This window comes from Tursiops truncatus, chromosome 14 (assembly GCF_011762595.2).
Source record: "Tursiops truncatus isolate mTurTru1 chromosome 14, mTurTru1.mat.Y, whole genome shotgun sequence".
Taxonomy (NCBI): domain Eukaryota; kingdom Metazoa; phylum Chordata; class Mammalia; order Artiodactyla; family Delphinidae; genus Tursiops; species Tursiops truncatus.
Genome location: NC_047047.1, coordinates 49,244,939 through 49,271,579, shown reverse-complemented (window position 1 = coordinate 49,271,579; position 26,641 = coordinate 49,244,939). Strand labels below are relative to the sequence as shown.

Genomic DNA, 26,641 nt, shown 5'->3' with positions numbered 1-26,641 from the left:
ACCTATTACAGGGGTTCCCTGGTGGCGCAGTGGTTGGGAGTCCGCCTGCCGATGCGGGGGACACGGGTTCGTGCCCCCGTCCGGGAAGATCCCACATGCCGCAGAGCGGCTGCACCTGTGAGCCATGGCCACTGAGCCTGCGCGTCCAGAACCTGTGCTCCGCAACGGGAGAGGCCACAACAGTGAGAGGCCCGTGTACCACAAAAAACAAAAAAAAACTTATTACAAAGAAAAAATGAGGAAAAACAAAGTCTGCTGCTCCTCCCCCTCATTTCACGCTCCCCAGAGAAAAGCACTTTCACTCACTGTTTTGGTATCTGTCTCCATATTTCCAAATTGCATGCTACTTTTGCTTTTCCAGTTAGGCATTATGAATTGACTTCGCAGTTGGAAGATGAGGATTTGTCTCTGTTTCATCTTCCTCCCTCTCCCTGCTACTCACATACATGTACATGCTTTCTGTTTTCCTGTCTTCTCTTCAAACTAGTTAACATCAACATTTTGATTAGGCCGATATTGCATGTATACTTTAGTATAATTATTTAAATGCTGTTGGTTAGCTGGGTCATGTAATGTACTATGATGATTTTTCCTTTCTTGTACAACTCTTTGTTTTCCCTGGAGTAAATAATTGCCTGTCTGTCTGTCTCTCTATTTATCATCTATCTATCTATGTCTTCCATGGTGCTTATCACTAATTTATTCCTAAATTCTCTCCCAGGTGTATAACTCTTGTCTCAGTGTGGTCAGATTCAATTGGGTGTTTAGCTAAATTTATCTTCTTCAAGAAGTCTCTCCTAGGGAATTCCCTGGTGGTCCAGTGGTTAGGACTCAGTGCTCTCAATGCCGGGGCCCTGGGTTCAATCCCTGGTCGGGGAACTAAGATCCCACAAGCCGTGTGGTATGGCCAAAGAAAAAAAAAAAAGAAGTCTCTCCTAGAGTCCTTCTATCTGCTCCAGGCTATCCTGCTTGGTCTCTAGGCCAGCAGCACTGCTGCTGTCTTGGGATCTCCCTGCCTCACCATCCCAGGCATCAAGTGTGTCCTGCTCTTAAAATAACTCTGTCTCATTCCACGAGCCTTTCCAGTGGGTGTCCTTTGCCTCTACGTGCCATTGCAGTGCCCTCTCAAAGAATCATCTATTCTGTCTAGGCCTCTTAAAGCATGGAAAGTGAAAAATGAGAGATAATTCTCAGTCTAGGCACAGAGTGGGAACTCAATTGGCTGAAGTCCACGTAGAAGCAAAAGAAAAAAAAAAAGAAAAGGGCTTTTAATTAGTCATTCATTGCTTCCTGGAGAAGACAGCATTCTCAGAACTTACTGAAACGACATTTCCAACTTTTTCTTCATTACATACTGCATGCTTCTTGTTGAAAATTGGAAAATGAGGAAAAGTGTGAAGAGCACACATCTCTTTTTGTAGAGATTCAGCTATTAATATTTTTGTTTATTCCTGTTCTTTTTCATGCATATATATGTTTTTAATCAAAATTAGGATTATGTTATAAGAAATTCCAAATAAAGAAAAAGGGCTCTTTAATGAGATGCGATGGGGTGGGGAGGTAGGTTTGCTGGCTGGACAACTCCAGGGGGCACTGTTCATGTTCTGTTCTGCAGCAGGCCTGGGTCAAGGGATAAGATGCTCCAGGCACAGCTTGAGAAACTATGATAAATAGCACGTGTCTTGTTATGTCATTTTTAAACACCACCCCCCATTATGCTGTTATAAGCAGAACTGCTCACTTCCAAATTGATAAAACTGGATTCTCCACTGCTTTTGGTAAGAAACTGTATCAGTTATACTAACAGATACTTTTTAACAACGTGACAACTTTCCAAGTTCATTGTCCACTAAAAACAAAACAAAAACTTGGCCGCGCTATTTCCAAACAAAAATGTGAGAAAAAAATAAGTAAAGTAAGGAACCAATTAGCTAAGAAAGCCACCAAAAATTTGGAGCAAAAAGCTCTCTCCAAATGACCATGAATTAAAGCTTTCTTCGTAATAAAAATCCTCAGACAGAAAAATGTGCAGTTTTGTTCTATGCAGCATTGACCTTGGCAGTTGTTCCCAGCTCTTAAAAGGCTTCAAACTCCTCTATAACTCTCACATATGAAGATAGCACCTTGGTTGATGATGGCTAAGAAACCATCTGGCAGAGCCACACTGACAAGGAGTGGTCTGTTCTTGGAAAGAAGAGGAAGCTCTGTTCTTGGCTAAGGGCCAGTCCTCAGATACCATGATGATAAATGGAAAGCTTGTCAGTAAGCTTTGCCTGTGCCTTACATTTTTAAGCTGTTTGGTAAATTAGCTCCAAATTGGGAAATTAACTGGCAATCAGAGAATTAGAGCAGGAAAACCCATTACAGTTCTTCTACCTCTTTGAAAGAAAAGGTTATAGAGCAGGATTAGAATAACTGGTTTGGGAAAGGGAGGATCAGAAGAATTGACTCCTGGGTGGAAACATGCTATGCTAGAGGCTATTGTCTGGCTTGTGGGTGTAGGAGCCTCAAAAGGCACCTACCCACTTAGAACCTTTGTGTTATTTTTAATGATCTCTGCTCCCTAAATAGCCCCACTGCTCCCTAAACACCAGTGGGATAGCTCAATGGTGACACCCCATAGGTCCAAGAATAGAAACAACACAGTTCAGTTAACTAAGAAAAAAAAATGTCACTTACTATCTCGCTTAGATGCTGAAGAATATTCTCCCTTTCTCCAGCTTTCCCGTATTTCCTTAGGGCATCTCTTCTGTTACGTTAAATTGTCAACACACCTCACAGTCATTTTCACATATGCCGTCTCCCTGAACAACTTCCAGGTGCTGTGTGGCAGGAACCATGGCCTTGTATTTACTCCCCCACAGTGCCTAGCAGAATGTCTTGTACATAGTAGGTGTTCACTTACTGCTAATTGGATACACTCTAGGAAGCAGGCCAAGGGACTACAACTGTAGCTTAAGCCACACCTAAGAGTGTCCCATCTCTAGGACAAAGGATAGCCAATCTCCGGCCATTGCTTTTTTTTTCCTTTTTAATTGGAGTATAGTTGATTTACAATGTTGTGTTAGTTTCAGGTGTACAGCAAAGTAAATCAGTTATACATATATCCACTGTTTTTTTTTTTTTTTTTTTTTTCCGTATGCGGGCCTCTCACTGTTGTGGCCTCTCCCGTTGCGGAGCACAGGCTCCGGACGCGCAGGCTCAGCGGCCGTGGCTCATGGGCCTAACCACCCCGCGGCACGTGGGATCTTCCCAGACCGGGGCACGAACCCGTGTCCCCTGCATCGGCAGGCGGACTCTCAACCACTGCTCCACCAGAGAAGCCCCACTCTTTTTTTTTTTAAGATTCTTTTCCCATATAGGCCATCATAGAGTACTGAGTAAAGTGCCCTGTGCTATACAGCAGGTTCTTATTAGTTATCTATTTTATATCTATATAGTAGTGTGTATATGTCAGTCCCAATCTCCCAATTTATCTCTCCCCCTGCTTATCACCTGGTGACCATAAGTTTGTTTTCTACATCCATGACTCTACTTATGTTTTGTAAATAAGTTCATTATGTACCACCCCTTTTTTTTTAAGATTCCACATATAAGCAATATCATATTTGTCTTTCTGTGTCTTTCTTCACTCAGTATGACAATCTCTAGGCCCAACCATGTTGCTGCAAATGGCATTATTTTGTTCTTTTTATGCCTGTAATATTCCATTGTGCATATGTACAACATCTTTATCCATTCCTCTGTTGATGGACATTTAGTTTGCTTCCATGTCCTGGCTATTGTAAATAGTGCTGCAATGAACACTGGGGTGCATTTATCTTTTTGAATTATGGTTTTCTTCGGGTATATGCCTAGGAGTGGGATTGCTGGGTCATATGGTAATTCTATTTTTAGTTTTTTAAGGAACCTCCATACTGTTCTCCATAGTCGCTGTACCAGTTTACATTCCCACCAACAGTGTAGGAGGGTTCCTTTTCTCCACACCTTCTCCAGCATTTATTGTTTGTAGATTTTTTGATGATGGCCATTCTAACTGGTGTGAGGTGATACCTCATTGTAGTTTTGATTTTCATTTCTCTAATAATTAGTGATGTTGAGCATCTTTTTATGTGCTTTTTGGAATCTCGGGCCATTCTGAAATAAGTGGTCATCCTCCTAAGTATCATTGATTTCAGCTGGCATTCTCAGTGAAGACGTAGGTGTTTTATTTATCTCTGGAAATTTCCTTTGAAAGAATATTCAGGTTTCCTCATGGATAAAGTTGTTTAAAAACATCAGGCCAAGGACTTCCCTTGCGGTCCAGTGGTTAAGATTCCGCCTTTCCAATTCAGGGAATGCGGGTTCGATCCCTGGAACTAAGATCCCACATGCCGTGTGGTAAGGCCGAAAAAGGAGAAAAAAAAAAATCAGGCCAGAATGCATCATGTACTTAAAATGGTGATTTTTTTTTTTTCCTGTTTCATTTTCACTGTAGTTGAAGCTATCACTGATTAATGTTGTTTTGAATATGGTTTTCCACAAGTCTTTATTTTGAATGAATGTTGCAATATAAATAGAGACTTACTGTTGTAAAGTTTTTAGAGAGGAATGTTCTTATCAAGCGTTTAGGGCTAAGCTTATCCTAGATCTGAAATCCTCACTTTCCAACCAAGTCCCCTTTCAAATTGGGCGTTTTTGAAAGCCGGTTTGAATTTATATTAATTGATCCTGACAGCTTCAGCTGACTTTGAGGTTCCAGGTTAATCTACTAGATCATATTTACAGACAACTTGGGGACCCCTTGTTAAACAGTGTGGAAATTCTAAATGGTTTCTGTGAAAAGGCTGTCCGAAAAGGGAAACTTGTTAATGAAAAGGAGAATGATATAGTCTGAGCGTCTCCTTACTGTAGAGCAAGGAAAAGGACAGGAACTGGAGTAAAATGAGGTCACAGCTGGCCATGAACAGATGTGGTGGCATAGCTATTGAGGCCAGGCTGTCCACAGAGATTTACTGAGAGCCAACTGTATGCCAGGCTCTGGGAATACAAAAGTGAATAGGATACCACTTGCATCAAAATATTCTTTTGCTTAAAAACTTTCATGGATTTCCCATTTCCTGCTTTATGTCTAGTTCCACCTTCTCATCCAAACATTTCCCACCTTTCCTAAGCCTTCCAGCCTTGCCAGCCTCCAAAGCTCTGTGTGCCAGGGCCTGGAATACCCTCTTTTCTCTCCTCTGAGTCTGTTCAGACTCTACTCAAGCCTCCCATCCTGGGGTTGGATATCCCTCCAGTGAATCTTCTCCTTTCATTCTGACTCCCAGTGAGGCAGCCCTGCTTGCGGAAGAGGCTCAGATGTCAAGCGACTTGCCCAGAGTTACCTGCTAGCAAGTGATGGATTAGGGACTAGATGTCACCCTCTAACCTCTCCTCAGATGACAGCTCCCCTTCTCTTCTACATTCTGCAGGCGGCCTCCTGCCCCATCCACACAGCCTGGCCCTTCACTAGGCTATCCCTGTCCTCCTCCTCTTGCGTACTGATGGGCCCTGGAAGGTGGGGTTCCATCTTTACCTTTCGTCTTACCCTGTGACCAGGGCTGGTCTCACCTTAGAGGAAAAGAGGAGGCACTCAACAGAGGCTTCAAAAATAATTCTTAGCCAAGATATAGAAGCAACCCAAGTGTCCGTCAACAGACGAATGGATAAAGGAGGTATGGGGTGTGTGTGTGTCTATATACACACAATGGAATATTACTCATCCATAAAATAGAATGAAATTCTGCCATTTGCAGCAACGTGGATGGACCTACAGAATATTATGTTTAGTGAAATAAGGCAGAGAGAAAGACAAATACTGTATGATATCACTTATATGTGGAATCTAAAAAATAATGCAAATGAATGTATGTAGCAAAACAGAAACAGATTCATGAAAACAAACTAGCGGTTACCAGAGGGGAGGGGAAAATTAAAGGTGTGGGATTAAGAGATACAAACTACTATGTAAAAAATAGATAAGCAACAAGGTTATACTGTATGGCACAGGGACTTATAGCCATTATCTTGTAATAACTTTTTTTTTTTTTCCCGGCACGCGGGCCTCTCACTGTTGTGGCCTCTCCCGTTGCGGAGCACAGGCTCCGGATGTGCAGGCTCAGCGGCCATGGCTCACGGGCCCAGCCGCTCCGCGGCACGTGGGATCTTCCCAGACCGGGCACGAACCCGTGTCCCCTGCATCGGCAGGCCGACTCTCAACCACTGCGCCACCACGGAAGCCCTTGTAATAACTTTTAATGGGGTATAATCTGTAAAAATACTGAATCACTATGCTGTACACCTGAAACTAATATAAGATTGTAAATCAGCTATACTGTACTTCAGTTTTTTAAAAAGGCAAAAAAAATTCTTCAGTTCTAATCACAAGAGAAAGCCAAGCCCAAAAGCTCAATGAAGCAACGTGGAAACACGACCCCAAGTCGCCTCAACCTCCCGCCGCCCCCCCAGCGTCCCCCCCATCACCCCACCACCCAGAAAAGACAAGGTCCTAGAGGGGGAGGGTGGTTTCAGACCTGCCAAAGGCCTCAGCCGTCTGCTTCCAGGGGCGTCTAAACGTAACTCCCATACCTGCCCCCACCCCGCCCCACTTCTGCTGCAGGGAGCACCCTCTCCCCCCACTTGGGGGCTGGAGACTCCGAAGGAAGACGAGGAGAGAAGAGAATGGAGAATCAGACACCAGAAAAACTTTGGGGGATCCAGGGCGGGGAGGACTGCTGAGAGAAGCGGGGACGAAGCAGGGGGTGGGGTGGGGCAGGGGCGGGAGAGCCTCTGCGGAGTGGCCACGCCCTCCCCGCCCCTCCAGTCTCGCGCTCCGGGCCCTCCCTCTCCTCCCCCTGTCCTCCCGTTCCTCGTCCTACAGCTTCTCCTCCCCGGGTGGATGGCGGCGGCCAGAGTCGGAGCCCCAGCCGCGCTGCCCGTGAGTGACCGCCCCCAGGGGACAGACGGGGAGGCATGGGAGCCCCCTCTCCGGGGTGGGTTACCCCCGGTTTGCTGGGAAAGTTTGAGAAGGGGGGCCGCAGCCGACGTCGCGGGACGCAGGCATCTCCCGGGCAGGCTGGGTGCGCCGCGCGGTGCCCCTTCTCCCCCTCGCCGCCCTCGCAGCCCCCAGAGGGCAGCGCCCGCACGGGGTGAGCCCCACCCGGCTTCCCGTCTACACCACAGCTCTGGGGCTGCTGCTGTGACCTGGGTCCCGCTCTCAAGAGAAAGAAAACTCAAGCAGGAAAGAAAAGAATCTAGACTCAGCTCCAAGGGGGGGCGGGGGGCGGGGACTCGTTCCAGCCCGTGCGGCCCTGGCCTCCCGGCCCAGGGTCACCAGCCCCGGTCCTCCATCCCTCCCCTGGGAGGCTCAGCATCCCCCCACCCCCAGGACTCTCACTTTCCTTGTGTTTTCCTGGCTCCTGTTACTCATGCTGCTACCTTCTCCAGCCCCGTCCCCCTCCCCATCTTTCTCCGGGAGGCTCCTGTTCCACTGGCTGATATCTCCAGCCTGGTGCCCCCTCCAGCCCTAGAAGGCGATGACCCAGGCCAGGGAGCCATAGCCACAGGGGTCTTCACACTTGCCCAAAGATTTCCTGCAGGAAGGACTTTAAGTAGGAGTTGATGTTCGATCCCTTGGCCGCACAAATCATGCCTTGTGTGTCCAAGGGGAAATGAAAATATATTCCTCCTTGGGATTTTACTATTTCTGTTGGACATCTTTTTTTTTTTAACCTCTCTGACTGTGCTTTCTTCCAATAATAATGATATGTCATTTAATTAGCCTTTCTAATTCTGAAAGAAACAGGAAAAAATAATAAAGAAAAAAATAGAGAAAAAGAGTGCTTGCTAACATACTGTGCAGAACCTGATCTTTGGAAAGTAAAGACTTCATTCCATACTTAACTGTTTTAGTGGGAGATGAGAGTTCACTGTAGCTTATTTTCGGACTACCCCAAACAGACTATTGCAGCCTCTCCCAGGCTAGAAGTTTTCATTTGCCTGACATAAACCGCAGTGTTTGTTGGCATTCTCCAGCCTGGCTACTCACCCTGCATTTCTCTTCCCTCCTACTAGCCCTCCTCTCCATCCCTCTCCCAACTCCCCGACTCCCACTTTCTCATAAACAGGAGTTGTGAAAACAAGGCAGTGGAAGAGGCAAAACTGAGCAGGATCGCAAAGAAAAAAACAGCCTCACTTACTTTAATCCTGAGGCTGTTGCTTCAACTTGACTCCGTTTGGGTAGAGGAATGTTTAGTTCACTTGTGTGGTTTTTATGTCTGTTCTCATTAGGGTTGAATCAGTGTTTCCATGACAGCCTTAGTTCTCTGGGTGCTGAGAAGGAGCTTGTTAATTCTCAGATGGGTCTGCTCAAGCCTGGAATCTGGAGGTTTTTGGATTTTTTCTTTTAAGGGGTTGATCGGGCTTGATATTACAAACTTCTGCCCACTCACTCAGAACTGGAGCAGCCGGGGGCAGCCTGAACTGGGGTTTGCTTCCACGTGACCAAGGAGGAAAAAGCTTTCCTAAGGAGTGAGCTGTCTGAACAGGACTGTGGGGAGTGTTGAACTTTTATTGTTTTTAGGGAGAATGCCCTTCTCAAGAACGTAAGCCATTCCTGTTTCTATATAAACAATAAATGTTGTTGTCACATATGTCTTAGATCAGCTTCAGAACAACCCGTCAAAACAGGTCAAGGTGTTGAACTATTCAGAAATAAAGATTTTTTAAAAAATGAATTTCATTGGAAAGAAACTTCTTTATTTTAAAAAGGATATAATTCATTTTTCTCTGCTGATTGAGTGGGGTAGTTCCCCATTAGTATGAATTAGTAAGGTTTTACTGTGGTTTCAAAATGTCATTGGTAAGAAAGTGTTGTGACTTCCATTCAAAAAGAAAGCCCTTAAAAGTTTTGAACTTGTTTGGCCCTGGTGCTTAGAAAAACAATGCACTCAGATAAAAATCTTCAGTCTCTTCCTCTTCCTGAGAATTTTAAATAGTGTATTTAATGTCCCAGAAGTCAGCCTCATACTATTTGCAAAGAAATTGCCTTTCTGCCGTGTTCAGCTTTTGTACCACCTCATGGAATCTTGTTAAACTGGGTGGTTTGCCATCATGCACGAGGGTTTGCTGTGCAGCCCCAAATGGCTGCTCTGGATTCTGGGGATGTAATGAAGGCTGGCTGATGGAGCAGGTGGTCTGGACGGTGAGATGAAGGCTGCATCCCCAGTTAGCCAATAGAAAGCAGCCAGCTATCATCTGACGGGTCAGATGAGTTGGAAACAGACGAACAGTGGAACCTGCAGAGGAGAAAGGAGGGAAGGGGTTATTTTTACTTCTTATTTGTTTTAAGAAGTAAACCTAAAGGAATATGATGTGGCCTTTTAAAATCATGTTGTACAAGGATACCAAATTATATAGACATGCTTAGGGTATTTTGTTAATTTTTTTTTTTTTTTTTTTTTTTTCGGTACATGGGCCTCTCACCGTTGTGGCCTCTCCCGTTGCGGAGCACAGGCTCCGGACGCGCAGGCTCAGTGGCCATGGCTCACGGGCCCAGCCGCTCTGCGGCATGTGGGATCTTCCTGGACCGGGGCACGAACCCGTGTCCCCTGCATTGGCAGGCGGACTCTCAACCACTGCGCCACCAGGGAAGCCCTGTTTTGTTAAAATTTAAAAGCAGGTTATGAAATAGAAAGCATTGTATCTCACTCTTTGAAAATACACCCCCAAAATACTGGAATTGTATGCCTGAAAATGGATGGTGGGATTACAGGTACTTTTGATTTTCTCTGTGCTTGCCTGTATTTCTCAACATTTTTACAATAGTAATAGCTAACATTTATTGAGTATAAAGCACATACATATAGTATTTCATTTTGAAACTCTTTGAGGTAAGTACCAATATTATTCTCATGCTATAAGATTCAGAAACTAGAATCAGAGGGTTGCATAGCTACTATGTGCTAGAATCAAATCTTGAAATCAGGTCAGTGGCCAAAGTCTATTCATATCAATCACTGCTGTCTACCATCTCCATGCACATGTATTATTATTATTATTTTTTAAATTTAATTTATTAATTTATTTATTAATTTATTTATTTATGGCTGTGTTGGGTCTTGGTTGCTGTGCACGGGCTTTCTCTAGTTGCGGCGAGCGGGGGCTACTCTTTGTTGCGGTGCGTGGGTTTCTCATTGCGGTGGCTTCTCTTGTTGGGAGCATGGGCTCTAGGCACGCGGGCTTCAGTAGTTGTGGCATGCGGGCTCAGTAGTTGTGGCTCATGGGCTCTAGAGCGCAAGCTTAATAGTTGTGGCACACGGGCTTAGTTGCTCCGCGGCATGTGGGATCTTCCCGGACCAGGGCTTGAACCCGTGGCCCCTGCATTCGCAGGCAGATTCTTAACCACTGTGCCACCAGGGAAGTCCAACATGTATTATTATCGTTATTTTAATTATAAGAAAAAATAGAAAAGGAAGGGAAAGTAATTTGTGGTTCAGTAAGAACTGATATTTTGATTAATTGTAAAATACCTCTATCTCCCATCTCTTCCATCTCCCACTGTCACTTCTCTTTGGAAGTCCTTGGGAATTGCTCCAGACTTAGCCAGAGGTAGCTCACCTTCCCTTGGGAGCCAGCTATACCCATGAGAAATAATCCAGAATTCCTCAGACGCTTCCTGGACAGCCTGGAATTCCAGGAACCCCATGGGATTCTGGAACAGTCCTGGTAAAAGGCAGAATTTTTAAAGACCAGCAAATTATGTCTTCAGAGCCCTACCAGTATGGGTGTTCATTTTTCTTGGCATTGTCAGGGGAGTGAGATGGGTAGGAAGGCCCAGGGAAAGCTGCCAGGCTCCCATTTATCTTATCTACGTGTTATATGGAATGTCAGGATAGGTAGGTCAAGGATTTACCATGGAACAGGAAAGGAAGAGAAAAGTGTATTGCTTCTCGATGTTTATTACTGTGAAAACACAATAATAAACTATTTTTTGGAAGCCTGGCTATGTGGGTGATCCCACGCATTGGCAAGATGAACCAGAGATGGAGATGTTCTGGGGATAGCTCTGGGGAAGAAGCCCACATCCTGTACCACCATGTATCCTCACAGGCAACCAGGCCCCTAGAGGTCATCTTATCCATCCTCTTCCTGGAATATACCTAAAGATGGGCTTTTCTAAAACACTTGGTCATTCAAATAACACACCTTAAGTAGGAGGCTTTATCTCTTTTATTCTTCAAGGAAAAGTTTTCTGAAAGGCTGATGCTTCTAAATCACCTTCTTGTTGAAAAAAAATTGTTAAGAGTCAAGGATTTCTTTCCCACATTATCACACTTGGAACAAAATCCCAGATCTTGTATCTGTTTGACCATATGAGAAATGTCTTTGTGGTCTCAGTGCCAGGAATAGTTCTTGTGAACAACTTGTCTGTTTTGTCTTGTGGGTGCTGTGAATCCTTTAATTGACGTTTCCCATTTCCTATTTGGCCAAAAGGAAGACAGGGCCAACTTAGTGGCCTACTTCTAGCATATGCATAGGACTTTATGGCCTGTACTTCGAATAACTAATAACATTATTATATACCTTCTATTTCCTATGTATACTTGGTTCCACCTTTCTCACCTACTTTACCTTGTTTTGTTTTATTTATCCAATGCATTTTGGAGGCTGCTACTTCTGATACCCCACTCCTTCCTTCTGAGTTCATATCAATGGAAATTTAGAAGTTCTTTCATAGAAGGAAGGCCTTTGGTAAACTTTAAAATATTTATATTGCTGAAAATGTCTTTATTTTGCTCTTATAAATGAGAGTTTGACTGAGTGTGGAATTCTGGACTCATAATTATTTTCCTTCAGTATTTGGAACATATTACATAATTGTCTTCTTTTCGTCTATTGCTACTCGTAAGAATACCAAATAACCTTGGGCAAGTTTCCTAATTTCTCTTAGTCTCCTTGTCTATAAAATAGATAATAGTATCCACTTTAAGGATAATGTATGCAGAATGTTAGAATAGTGCCTGCCGTATAAGGAAGCACACAATAATTGTTAGCTATTACAATTACTTTTATATTTTTTCAGAATTTCTTGGCTTTCTTGGATTTTACTAGTTCATATAAATGTTAGTTTGTCTAGTTGCACACAGGCAAAAAATCATGTTGGTATTTTTATTGATTTCATTCAATTTATATTCCAGAGAACTGACACCTTTACAATATCAGGTCTTCCCATCTTTTCCTTTTATTCAGGTGAAAGATGACTGGTGATTTCCTCCATAACTGTTTTACACAGCTCTTGCTATATTTATTTTGTATAGGTTTTGTTGATGTTATAAATGTCTTTTTTTCTTATTATAATTTCAAATTGATTATTTGCTGGCCCATAGAAACGTTCCTGATTTTTGAATTTTGATCTTGCATCAAGCATCCCAGTTGACTTCTCTTATTAGTTCTAAGAGTCTGTATGTAGATATTCTCGAAATCTCTAGGTAGACAATCACAAAATAATATTTGTCTTTTCTTTTTAATTCCTTATGACCATATCTTTTTCTTATCTTATTGCATTGGGTAGACCCTCAGTACAGTATTTAATAGTAACAGTGATGGCGAACATCCTTGTCTTCGTACTGTCTTGTAACAAGTGCTTTTAAAATTTCTCCATTAATCGTGAAGTTTGCTTAAGTTTCCAGTAGATATTCTTTATTAAATTAAGGATGTTCCCTCTATTAATATTTTTTAATAACTTAAACATTTTATCATGACTGAGTATTGATTTTATGTAATGCCTTAATGTTTTTATGTAAATTATATGAGGTGATATAATTTTCTTTCTTAATATTATAAAGTGATAATATGAGTATATGTAATTACTTTGAGTCATACTCACATATATATATATATATACACATATACAGATGTGTTCTTTTATTCTATGGGATATCATTTGCTAGTATTTTGTTTAGGATTTTTGCAAATGTTCATAAGTGAAACAATTGGTCTATAATTTTCTTTTTTTAAAAAATATTGTTTGGTGTCAAGTTTATATTAGTTCCATGAAATAAGTTGGGAAACTTTTTCTCTTTCATATGTATTTTTCTTAAGCAGTTTGTGAGAGATAAAGACTATTTCTTAGAAGTTTGGTAAAATTCATTGTAAAATCCTCTGCACTGCTTAGTCAGGGTATGTGTGTCAAGTTTTTGACAATGCAATTTCATAAATGATTATTGATAGATTTGATCTATTTCTTTTTGATCCAGTTTTGATAATTTGTTTGTTTAGATGATCCATTTCATGTGTTCTCAAATTTATTAGCATAAATTTATTCATAATTTTCTTTTATGGTTTTTATAAATATTGACTATGTTTTAAGATATGTTCCCTTTTTAGTTCTTAATTTTTTTTTGTTGTTGTTTTAATTTATTTATTTTATTTATTTTATTTTTGGCTGTGTTGGGTCTTCGTTGCTGTGTGTGGGCTTTCTCTAGTTGTGGCGAGTGGGGGGGGGCTACTCTTTGTTGCGGTGCGTGGGCTTATCATTGCAGTGGCTTCTCTTGTTGCTGAGCATGGGCTCTAGGCACACAACCTTCAGTAGTTGCAGCACGCGGGCTCAGTAGTGGTGGTGCACGGGCTTAGTTGCTCAGCGGCATGTGGGATCTTCCCGGACCAGGGCTCGAACCCGTGTCCCCTGCATTGGCAGGAGGATTCTTAACCATTGCGCCACCAGGGAAGCCCCTTAATATTGTTTATTTGTGCCATCTCTTTTTAAAAATTAATATAGAAGTCTACTTAATTAGTCTTTTGATAGAAGCAGCTTCTTTCTTATCTATACTTTTTGCTTTTCATTTCTTTTTTTTCCTGTTATTTTTATTATTTTTTCTTTCCATTTCTAGCTACTTGAGTTAACTTCTAGCTCATTTATTTTTTGTTTTTCAATAAATGCAGTTTAGAGAATTCCCTGGCGGGCCAATGGTTAGGACTTGGCACTTTCACTGCCATGGCCCGGGTTCAATCCCTGGTCAGGGAACTAAGATCCCGCAAGATGTGTGGCACGGCCAAAAAAATAAATGCATTTTAAAGCTATAAAGTTAGCTCTACATGTTGCTTTAGCCACATCATACAAGTTTTGATATGTGTACTTTCATTACCACTTGGCTCTAGACTTTTTTTTTCTATTATAACTTTTTTTTTAATTGGGGTATAGTTGTTTTGCAATGTTATGTTAGTTTCTACTGTACAGTGAAGTGGAGTTCCCTGTGCTATACAGCAGGTTCTCATTAGTTATCTATTTTATACATATTAGCGTATGTATGTCAATCCCATTTTCATATTTCTTTTATTTTCTTTTTAACCCATGGATTTAATTTTCCATTTTCAACGTTTAAAAAAGCTTTTTCTTAACTTTATTTAAATTATTGTTGATTTCTAATTTAGTTGCATTATGAAAAGACAGCATGGTTTGTATAATAGCAATCCTCTGTGTCTGATTACATAAACAATTTTTCCAAATATTTCATGTGTGGTTTAAAAGAAAAATATATTCCCTGCTTGGTGGCTGTAGCATTCTATATCAATCTAACAGGTCAAACCTATTAACTGTGTTTTTCAAATTTCTCATGTTCTTTCTGATTTTCTTTTGCCTGCTTTCCGAGTTCTCTTCAGTTTCTTGAGAAAGGAATGTTAAAATCTTCCACTCTGTGGATTTGTCAATTTCTCCTTGTAATCCATCAATGTTTATGCAAGTTCACCATTGTTATTTCTCTGGGGTGAATTTATTATGTTATGTACTGTCCTCTGTTGATGCTTTTGGCATAAATTCTATTTTGCCTGAAATTAATGTTGGTATACCTACTTCCTCTTGGTTATTACTTTTTGTATGTCTTTTTATATCCTTTTATATTAACTTCTCTCTATAATTTTGCCTTAATTGTTAATCTTAGGAACAGTTTTTATGTGTAGCTTCATTTTCATTTTTATTATAACCTGAAAATGTGTCTTTTTAATAATTGAGTTTAAACTTTTACATTCTTTGTAATTTATATGCATTTGACCTCTTTCTGCCGTCTTAAGTTTTTGTTTTTCCTATTTAGCATTTTTTGTTTGCTTCTTTTATACTTCTTTGCATAGTTTTCTTTGGATTGATCATGTTTTATATATTCCTACTTCTGTCAACTGTTTTGAAAGACAAAATTCTATTTGTATTACCTTTTAGTATTCATAAATTTTTAACATGTGCATCCATTGAATCTAAAGTTAATCAATTTCTCTATTTCCTGTCAACAATGCAGTGGCCTTAGATGGCTTTAAACCTAATCTGCCTCTCTTCCGATCTTCCTGGTTATTGTGGTCTAGTGGTTTAATCCCACATTGTGTATAGTCCTCTCCCCACCCCTGCAACTAGTCATCATTGTTATTTCCACTTTTTTTTTTCTTTTTTACAGTCAAAATTTATTTAACTTTACCAATTTCTTATCTCAACATTGCCTCTTGCATACCATTCTATACTTCTGTGTTCATTTTCTTCATACTAATAATTTTTTCACTGAAGGTCTAGAGTTGTAATACTCCAATCTTGTGGGTAGTTTTGGTTTTGTTTTGAAATTGTCTTTATTCATGTCCCACTTGAGAGAGAATTTATCAAGGTATAGAATTCTAAGTCGATATTTTCCCCTCAGCGTTTTGTAAATTATTACTCCACTGTCTTTTCATCTCAGTTGTTCCTTATGGGAAATCTCTTTTCGGTCTGCCATTCCTTTGCAGGCAATTTATTTTCTCTCTTGGAGACTTTCAGTCTGATCTTTTTGTCTTTCATGTCGTGCCTTTTCATTATAATGTGTCCAGGGATAGTCTGTTTCTATATATCCTACTTGGAATTCAGTGTGCTCGTTAATCTGAAGACTCATCTCTGTTTTCATATCTAAAGGTTTCTCAGTTGTTTTCTCCACAAATCTATTTTAAAGTAATTATTGAGCACTTATTGTGTATCAGGAATGCTTCCAGGTGCTAGAGATATAGAAATGAGCATAAGAGACAAACGCCCCTACCCTGATATTGAGTCCCTCATACTCTGTGTTCTCTCCTTTTGAAATACCCATTAGGCAAATGTTGAACCTTCTCATTTTATCTTCTATGCCTTCTTCGTCTAAGATTTCTCTTTCATACTACAATGGACGCTTGAACAATGCACGAGTTAGGAGTGATGACCCTCTGTGCAACTGAAAATCTGTTTATAACTTATAGTTGGCCCTTCATATATGCAGTTCTTTTGTATCTGCAGTTCCTCCAAGTCCGTGGTTCCACATCTCCCAGATTCAACCGTGGACCGTGTAGTACTGTAGTATTTACTGTTGAAAAAAATCTGCGTATAAGTGGACCCTCATGGTTCAAACCCATATTGTTCAAGGGTCAACTATATATATCTCTTTATCTCTCAGCTGTATTCTGAGTGATTTTTTTAGTTCTATTTTCCAGTTTATTAATTTTTTTCAACTGCATTTGGTCTACTGTTCAACCCATCCATTGTTTTTTTTTTAATTTAATGTCTATATATTTTTATTTCTAGAATTTCTATTTGGTACTTGATATCTACCTGTTCTTTTTTTTTAATATTATCTCTTTGCCTTTTAATTTCTAGTCCTTTTTATGTCTTACAGTATTTTAAACATGTTGTAGTTTTAGATTTTTTGTTATTTCTGCTTTTGAATTTTTTAATTACGATTCATTTTCTCTTGTGTCTTGCATCTTCATTAGGAGTTGTGTTCCATAGAAATCCTATGTACCTCAGGATTGCTAGCATAGCACTATAAAGTGATTTCACATTTGTTCCTGCTGATCCTCTCTGGGTTTTACCCATTCCAAATTAGCCTTTTTGTTAATGTCTTGGCATACAGGCCCTGTATAACCTGAAAGTATGCATTTAAACCTTGTTCCTGCATTGTGCTGTAAGCCTGGATTTCAAATTTTTTTAGGTCACTCGTTTTCTACTCTTTGCCCAAGCAGATGACAAGCTTTCTTACGGTTTTCCTCAGATTGGCAAGTGATGTTCCTCTCGAACTCTTTCACTTATGAAGTAGGCCTTTATGACCTCCAGCCTTATGTAATTGCTTCACTGACAGCTCCTGGCATCAGGTGGCCATCAGGTGGACTCCCCCCACTGCATGCATGTCATGAAAGTCTCAGCCGCCAGCCGTTTAGGCCTCTAACTGGTCTGGATGGTTCCATGAGGCCCTTAGCTTCAGCTTCCACTGACTGATCTGCTTTGACTTCCCTCCTTATTTCTGGTATCTGGAGATTTCTGTTTTATCTATGTTTTATGTGGTAATATTTGTTGTTACAGCTTTGTTCAGTGTTTTGAAGTGTTTGGATTGGAAGGCGTAATTTCTTATGTCAACTCAACCTGTCATATTGACTGAAGTTTTTAACTACTGATTTTAAAGTTTTTATGTAAAGTAGAATACAAGTAAGTAAATGCATCTACGTTAGCCCCTGGATGTGAAATCCGCTGCTACTGAATGAATGCAGCGGAGAAGAGGCCCTAACAGTACAGTGTGCTAACAGCAGCATCACAGGGGGACTCTGCACTGTGGGATGGTGTCTCACTCAACATCTGGCCACATGTTCTTAGTCCAGAAGGGATCTGAATTTCCTCAGCACCGTTCCAGTCCCCAAATGCTGTCCTTTAGATTCTTTATAGTAGATTAAAACCTTCTCACAATCAACCAGCATCCTAACTCATACCGATGTTGAGAAGAAAAGCCTTTATGGAGAGGTTCCTGTTCCCTTTGGTCATGGAGATGATGTTCTCTCTCCCCTGACATGTGTGTTTACTTGTGTCTCTAACGGTGCAGAGAGGTTTACGTTGAAAAATTGATTCTTTACTTGTGGCTGATAGCATCTCTGGGAATGTTGATCGAGATCAGCAGAGCTTGTTTATAATGTTTAAAGAAATCTATATAGACATATCTTTCCCATAGCTCCCAACAAATTCTGTTATTTTAAGGAAACCAAAGCAGCAGTCATCTTTGGCCTTCTTCTCTGGCCCTCACATCTATGTGATAATGGAAAAGAAATGGACTTAGGAGTCAAGCAGATCTGGGGTTGAATCCAAGCTTTGCCACTAACTTAGATGTGTGGCTCACTGGGTTCAGGCTGCTATAACAAAATACCGCAGACCAGGTGGCTTATTAACAATAGAGATTTATTTCTCACAGTTCTAGAGACTAGAAGTCCAAGATCAGGGTGCTGGCATGGTTCTGGTGAGAACCCTCTTCCAGGCTGCAGATGGCCAACTTCTGTCTGTGTGACTGCATGGTAGAAGGGGTGAGCTAGCTCTCTGAGGCTTCATTTATAAGAATCCCCATCATGAGGGCTCCACTTCCATGACCTAACCACCTTCCAAAGGCCCCACCTCCTAATACCATCACCTTGGAGGTTAGGATTTTGACATGTGAATTTTGGGGAGACACAAACATTCAGACCATAGCAGTGGCTTTGGGCAAGTTACTTAACATCTCTGGGGCCAAGTTTCCTTTTCCATAAAACAGTGATAATAAAACCTACCTCAAAAGGTTGTTCTGAAGATTAAGTGAGATAACAGGGAATAACATGGGCCACGTGCTTGGCATATGTTAATGCTCACAAATGTTAGTTTCCTCCCATCATCTCCCTTCCCCTGCATTGGTTCTTCTGAACCAAGATTGTGCTTCAGAAGTTCTAATCAGAGAGACCTCTGGGGAGAGGCCATGGGTACGTCTCCCAATATATTATATTTTCTTGGTAATCAGTTTAGATTTCTCTTGGACGAATTTCCACCATTTTTATTTTGCATCTGTACCACTTCTTCATAGCCCTCCCAGCCTATGGATCAACCTTTCTATAGAATAACTATGTTATTACTTAAGAACCATGCCTCTCTTAACCAGGAATATCTCTTTGCTTTATTTGTTGGTGCTTCTGTTCTTTAAGGAGATAAAAAACCTTCCATTTCATTTTAGAATATAACCTTTTAAATGCAAAGACCTCAGAGAGCGTACATAAATAACAGAACTACTTCTGGGACTAGGTTTTCCCAAGAGACATCATGAAGGCCCTGAGTGATTGAGGGGTAGGTGGGGTTAGGGAATTGACAAAGAAGAGGCAGCCATAGTGGATAGAAGAACCGAAGGTATTTCTTAAGGATTTCACAAGATGTAAAATCGGCCTATTTTACAACAATCATTTATCCAGGCCTGTGGAATCTGTACTTGGCCCAGAGCTTTTTTATGTGTCTTATCAGAAATAATAATAATGATAGTTATGACTGTTCTTAAGTAGAGGAAAAGGACATCATGAAAACAGAACATAATTGGAATTATGGATATGCTTCCATATAAATGTCTGTGGCTCAGAGCACAAAAATAACTTTTCTTGCAGAGCTAAGCCAGGAGTTTCATGGAAGCGGCATTGAGAATCTAATTTAAAACAGCCGTGGCCCAGAACTTCAGAGTTGGGGCTGGCACATTGGCCTCTGTTCATCACTTTGAATGTTTTTTGGTTTTTTTTCCCCCTAGCTCATGATAACTCATATTCAGGCCAATTTGGAGGCCCTAGAAAATGGTAATTGATGCCATCAACCTTGCTTTTGTTGGCCTCAGTTTACCGTTAATACAAACATAGAGAAATGTTTTAATCTCAGATTTTTACAACTGAGAACCCCGCCCCCCTCCTCCCGCTGTGCAGCTCCAGGCCTGTTGCTAGTTTGTGGCTTGAAGCAGAACCTTGTAAACTTTGTGAAAGTCCCTGGCTAGTCGTGACTGCAGTGGAAGGTGTCTAGTTGGGGTCATTCTAGGTAGCACACGGGTGGTCAGGTGTTCCTGATTCTCAGAAAAATTATCGTGGGGGAGGGTGGGGAATAGCAGTCAGGCTTTCCTAGGAACTGGGTGATAATCTGAGAATCTTCCAATTCCAAGAAGGCTCAGACCTTCCTAGATGAACATTTTTCCCTCATAAGGAAGGAAATTATTTTAGGGTTTCCACCTCATCCTCCCTTCATTCGTCTTTGACTCTGAACTCCCAGTGAGGATGGCCCTGTACCGCACCTGATGGGGTACCCGGCTTGAGACAGCCCCCTGCTTGTTGAGATGTGCCTCATCCCCACCCACACGTTCCCCACTCCAGCCAGATGCTCCTACTTACCCACTCACACGTGCCCATCCGCATGCTCACATAGGCTCTCACCGGCTCTGGGTGGAACCTGGCTGCAAAGTCCCCCACTTGTGGCATGCTTGCTGTTGGTCTGGCCGGAGGGGACGCCTTTCCCAGATCCTCACAAGGGCGCAGTGTGGGCCCCGCAACTGCATCGTGCCTACAGAGACCCGCAGAATCTCACCACCTGAGACAGGTGCTGGCTCCTTCATTGGTTTCCTAGTCTGTCTGTGCTCTTCATCCTCTGTTCCTGTGGAGAACTGGATCCTTTAATCCCATCCCTCCTGGAACTTTTCTGTTTGTCCTATTTCTGACTTGTTGCCTTGCTCTGACCTGACTTATTCATGCTTCTGGGACCCGACCGTACTTTGTTTAGGGCTTGTCCATCCCCATCCCCTTTTGGTAGATGTGGTTCATGCAAGCAGCCATCACTTATGGAACAGCTGCTCTGTCTGAGGCTCCTGCACACCACGACTTGTGGTGACGCTACAGCCAACATCACTTTTCTGGTGCCACCACGTCACTGTGGAGAATGATGAAGGTGATGTGGTTCTGCACAGTTTTGCGGAAATTGCCCCAGGCCACGAGAGAGGTACGGGAAAACAATCTCTTCTCTTTTCTAATATTTCAGCCTTTAAAACTACGTGTGTGTAGGCTGGAACCATCAGGTTCAACCCTGGTTTCTTTCCTGGATTCCTGCCAGAGCTTCCTGTCTGGTTTTCCTGCCTCTGGCCTCACCCCTTGCACTCCATCCTCCACCGTCAGAACTTTCTAAAATTCTTATCTGATCCTGTTTATTCTCTCTCTAAATTCTTTCACTGAATCCTGTTGCCTTTAGGATAAAATCAAACTACTCAGCATGCTACAGCAGGGCTTCTGCACCTTACTCACCCGTCTGCCTCTTTTGCTGTGTCACCCGCACGAACTCCTGGCCTCAGCCACGCCCGTCTACCTGCAGCAGCAGCCCCTCCCTGGGTTTACACACACACTCGCCTCTCTCCACTCTGTTCTGCCTGATCAACTTATACCATCCTTCAGGATTCATCTCAGAAGCCCACTCTTCCTGAGGCCTTTTCAAACCACCAGAACCAGCAGCTTTATTCCTATCAAAATTATGGACATTACCACCATCTCTGGCACCAATCTTAATGAAGCATGTGGCTTAATTAAGTACTGCAATGCCCTGCCTTGGGCTTTATCACATTAACATAACATTTGAGAATTGTCCCTGCTAGACAGAGACTGCCCTGGGGTCACAGACTGTGCCTTTTTCACTTGCACCAGTGCACAGCATAGTGTTAAGGGTGCTCAGTTATCATATTGTTGAGTGAATGTGAGCATGCATGAAAGAATTAACTAATTCACACACACACACACACACACACACACTGCGTGTGCACACACACAGCAGGATGTAGATCTGTATGGAAACTTACTTCAACTCTTACTGGGATATTTACAAAGCACATAGTAGGTGCTCAGTGAATATCTGTTGAGTCAAAGAAAGAATGAATGCACATACACACAGACTATGGAAAATTTACTCCAAAATGTACCCTGAGCTGCAGTGTAGCCTCGCTTCCTCTAACTGCAGTAGAGAGAATGTGGGACTGGAAAACCAGAGATTAGAGTTCACGTTCATCTTCCTGACTACGTTAGCTGTGTGCCTCGCTTTACCTAGTTGGACCTCTGTTTCCTCATCTGTCAAATGAGTTGTTAGAAAAGATATTTAATGCTTATTGAACATTCTAGATTCAATATTTATCAGAAGGCTTAAAGTCAAATGACCAGCTGCTTTCCATTAAGTGGCATGAATTTGGGACTTATGTTTTTTGGCCTCATCACGGAGCATGTTCATGACAAGCCCTGGGAACCGGGCAGAACAGCAAAACCGAGCCCACGAGATGGACCAGAGTTTGCCCAAACTATGGCAGAAGGCCAAGACCTAGTTATAAAGCAAATACAGAGCTAGGGGTTGTGGCCGGGATGGGATGCCCTGAGCACGGCAGGGGCAGCCGTCAGCGTCTGATGGCAGTCTGAGGTCAGAGGTGGCTGGAGATAGCCAGGAAAGAAGCCCTGACAGGGAATGGATAACGTGCTTTCAGGGGTGTGCTGAAAATGTGCCCCTCGCTGGAGAGTCAGGAAAACCTAGTATAAGTCATCAAGACCAGCCGTCTTATGTTGTCTGAAGAATGAGTAGGTGAAAAAGTGTTTAGGCTTAGTCTGTGTCCCTGCCAGAGCGTGGATGGAAGCCAGGAGGAGGTTAATTGGGGGTTAATAGGAGGGAGAAAAGTTTAATTCTGTCCAAGTGGTAATGAGATGAACTCACTTATAAAGTAACGAGGTCTCCATCACTGCAAGAGTTTCCACAGCAGCTGCGTAATTCCTCAGCCGAGATGTGGTGTTAAAGATTCCCCGTTTGTGAAGGTCGGACTGGAGGATGTTTAAAGTTTTTCTTTTTCTGATTCTAAGAGAGGCTTTGCTTCTCACGTCTTCCCCAAATCTTGTTTAGGGAAACACTTCCGGATTTCATAGCCCTTCCTTTTGTGACGTGATCCCAACACACCCCACTGTGATCAGCTTGTGACCAGCCTTTTTTGGGAACTCTTTGGTGTTCGAATGTCCCCCTTAAAGTGGAGCACCCTGGATGGGACCTCCTGTTTCAGGACGTGGCTTGGCCAGGGCCTCTCCAGGGACATTCCACAATTATGACAGGTAGTGGACCTCTTAATTTCTCATCTACCTCCTCGCTCTGTGCTGAGCTGTAAGAGGGAACAGCAGTGAGCCTCGGCTTCTGGTGTGTTCTGCGCCACCTCAGGTGATGCACAGACTTCATTTCCTTCTACCTCAGAGGTGGATTTCAGATGTCTCTGTGGTAAATCTGCTCATCTGGACGCTGACTCTCAGGCTTGGGGGAAACTTTCTGTACTGGGATCTTCCATGGCATTCCATTCCTACCTTCTCAAGAGCCTCACATCTCACCCCAAATGCTTTCTCTCTCTGGTGTTTGTTTCCTTTCCCCTTTCTTTTTTCTTCTGCATTTCTTCTTTCCTGCTGAGTACTATGACATTTCCACTTGCGCAATGTTTTTCTTTTCAAATTCTTTGCCCTCCTTGTATCCTGGTGAATAAGAATGCGGGTGGCTTGTCCGCTCCATTGTGCATATGAAGAAAAATGCCCAGACAAGTTAAGTGATGTGCTTAATTTACTGGCAGAGCCATAGAGGCTGGAACCGGGTTTCCTGACTTCCGTCCCAGCCGCTGTCCTGTCCCAGAGGTCACACTGCATTTGCTAATAGCACTGTAGTCAAAAAGAGCATCAAGTATTTCTCTGTGTGTGTGCTCACTGTACCAAAAGAACTTACCCAGGGACCAATCCCAGGCTTTAGAGACTCAGTCTGTGAGCACACTGAAATAAACTAACAAGAATGACAAGAGCTAAAGAACTTATGGAGGGCTTCATATTTTTCAAAGAAACTTGCAGTGCTGTCACCTTATGTGATGCTCCCCAAAGCCCCTCGAGGTGGAAGACCCCAGGTGAGCCTCATTTGGCAGGCCAAGGTCACAGGTAGAGTCCAGGCGTGAGCTGTTGGGGAGGAGCCCCTGAGCAGACACCCTGGCTCCTGGTCCACAAATCTTCCATGTGTTTGTGCTTCTGGAAAATCAGGGAAAGGGGAAGAGTTGTTTCCATCTGGTACCAAAGGCAGTGGAGACCCTGGGGGCAACCTAGGGTTCTGGGTTTGGCAGTTGGCCCAGGAAGTGGCCTCATGCTATGTTTGGAGGTGGGACCTGGGCCAGGGGGCTGGGGCGGGGGTAGGGGGTCCGGCTGTGGCCCTGGAGGTCAGGCCGACTCCATCCGAGTGGGTTGGGAGAATATAAGGCCAGGTGGGAGGAAGCGTGCAGGCTGGGGTGTCGGTAGTTAAGATGTGGGGAAAGGCGTGGCTTTCTAGGATCTGGTAGGTATGCTAGCTGGGGGTTCCAGAGTGTGAAGAGCGACCCGCTTTCACCCAATGTGGGTCTTGTTGCAATCTTGTGTTATTCGGCCACTTATTCAGCAGTGTCAGCAAGCACCTACTGAACGTAAGTAGATCTCTTACATAGTTACGGCTTTTCTCATGAAGACCTCATACATGTGTGCGTTTGTATCTGTATCTACCTATAGCTATCTACATATCTCTCTAGATCTCACATATATTTATTCTTATTAATGCACATAAACAAACCATGGGGATACATAGTATTTTCCTCCATTCATGGGTTAGGAAACTAAGGCCCAGACAGGGTAATTGGTTTGTCCAAATTCCTATAGTTACTTAGAAACTGAGCCAAGTCCCAAATCCATGTTTTCTGAGTTCTTTTGCTGGTACTTGTAACTGCTTTCCACATGGTAAGCAGTTCCTAACCTTCAAGGTGTAAGTATGCTTTGAAGAGAAATAGAGAAAAACACCTTCGTGGTTATTACCCAGGGTTTCACTTTATCTTTAGAGGCTGGAAAACCTCAATGCAGAGTTGGAACGCAATCTGAGCCCTTTTTACTAAACCCTCAAATGGGCATTTGTAGAGGTGGCATTCACTCTTTAAGTCAACCAGGTACAAGTCCTCTTCTTCGATTTGGAGTTAATGTCTGTGCTCTGGCGCCTCCTGACCTGTGTCGGGCTCCCTAGTTGAATGGCCAAATGGAGCAGTGCAGCAGGAAGAATAGACTGGTTTCCTTGGTGAAGTGGTTACGGGTGAGAGGGCTGGGGTCATCGTGCCACCAATCTGGGTCCTTCTGCAGTGAAGCAAGTTCCGTATCCCAAAGCTCCCAGGGCTGGAATATGCAGCTCAGCTCACAGCTCAGGTCTCCTTCCCTACCGCCATGGCCTGCTCCATGACCATGGGCTGAGCCCCTCTAAGCCCTGCGCCTGCCCCTGTAAAGGGCACATGAAGTTCTACTGCCCTGAGCCCTGGGATTTGGTCCCAACAAACTGAGCAAGGCTGACTCCTGACGGTGAAGCCCCTGCGAAGGCTGCCTAGGTCAGGTGGGCGCTTCGCTGGAGACTGAGCTTCCTGGGAAGCCTGGGCCTGGCCATGAATTTTCTTTCTCCTGTCAGAATGTTCTTCTGCCCCGCCTCCCCACCCCTTTTCCTTTCCAGCCGGAAGCAGCTGGTCTCCTGTGCTTTCATTGGCACGGTTCTTGCCCTACAGGTAGCCTGTAAGAAACTCTGGGAGGAGTCAGAACCTGGCTTCAGCATCAGGTACCTTCTTCACTCATTCACCACACATTGGACCTATCAGTCGGTGCCAGGGCAAGGCACCCAGCCCTGAATAAGATCCTGCCAGTCCCTGCCCTGGGGTTGCTCCAGCCTAGAATGGAGACCCCAGGAGATACCCAGCCCCCTGTGACAAGTGCTATTGCGAACTCCTGGCCAGTCACCTACTCTGGGGGGTTAGTGTCCTGGTGCTCTTGTTTCTGTCACACTCTCCGGACCCTGACATCTACCTTGGGAGCCTTGCTCTGCTGCCCTAGAGCCGCATCGTCCTTGCTCCAGTTGTCTGTAGCTGCAGAAAATCACTCCAAAGCGTAGAGGTTTTCATCGATGGATGAATGGATAAACAGAATTTGGAATACGCATACAATGGAATGTCTTTCAGCCCGAAAAAGGAAGGAAGTTCTGGCACATGCTTCAACATGGATAAACCTTGAAGGCATAATGCTAAGTGAAATAAGCCTTTTGTGACAAGAGGACAAATGTTGTATGATTCCACTCATATGACGTACTTAGTCATCAGATCCATAGAGGCAGAAAGTAGAATGGTGGTTGCCCGGGGCGGGGGTGGGGGGCATGGGAAGGCAGTGTTGAATGGGCACAGAGTTTCAGTTTGGGAAGATGAAAACGTTCTGGACATGGATGGTGGTTGCTCAACGATGTCAGTGTACTTAGTGTCACAGAACTGTACACTTAGAAATGGTTCAAAGGGTAGATTTTATGTGTATTTTACCACAAGAAATGTAGAGGCTTAAAACCACAATTTAGTATTCTCTCTCCTGGTTTGTGGGTTCCCTGGGCTCAGCTGGGTGGTTTTTGGTTAGGGTCTGTCATGTTGTGGTCAGATGGTGATGGGGGCTGGAATCACTGAAAGCCCAAGGGGCTGGATGTCCAAGACGGCGCCTCAGCGTGGCTCCTGCATGGCCTGGGCTTCTTATGTGGTGGCTCAGGGCTCCAACAAGCAGGAAATGGCAGCTTCTGCGTCAGCTCAGGCCCAGAGTTGTCACAATGTCACTTCTGCCACATTGTATTGGTCAGAGGAGCAAAAGGCCCACCCAGATTCAAGGGGAGGGGAAAGAGAGCCCCCTCTCAGTGGGGGAGGGACAAGGTGACCTTTCAGAAGGGCATTAGATGGGCGATGTTGCTGCGGCCATCTTTGGAAAACTTGCAGCCTGGGCATGGTTGCAGGAGTCCTAA

General features: G+C 43.3%; 1 protein-coding gene across 1 annotated transcript in view; it reads left to right on the top strand.

Moving 5' to 3' along the window:
- The first annotated feature begins 6,856 nt into the window (after positions 1-6,856).
- Positions 6,857-26,641, top strand: part of STON1 (stonin 1) — a 53,223-nt gene continuing 33,438 nt past the window's right edge. The window contains exon 1 of the mRNA XM_033838572.2: positions 6,857-6,955. The gene's annotated coding sequence lies outside the window, so the exon portion shown is untranslated. The remainder of the gene's footprint in view (positions 6,956-26,641) is intronic.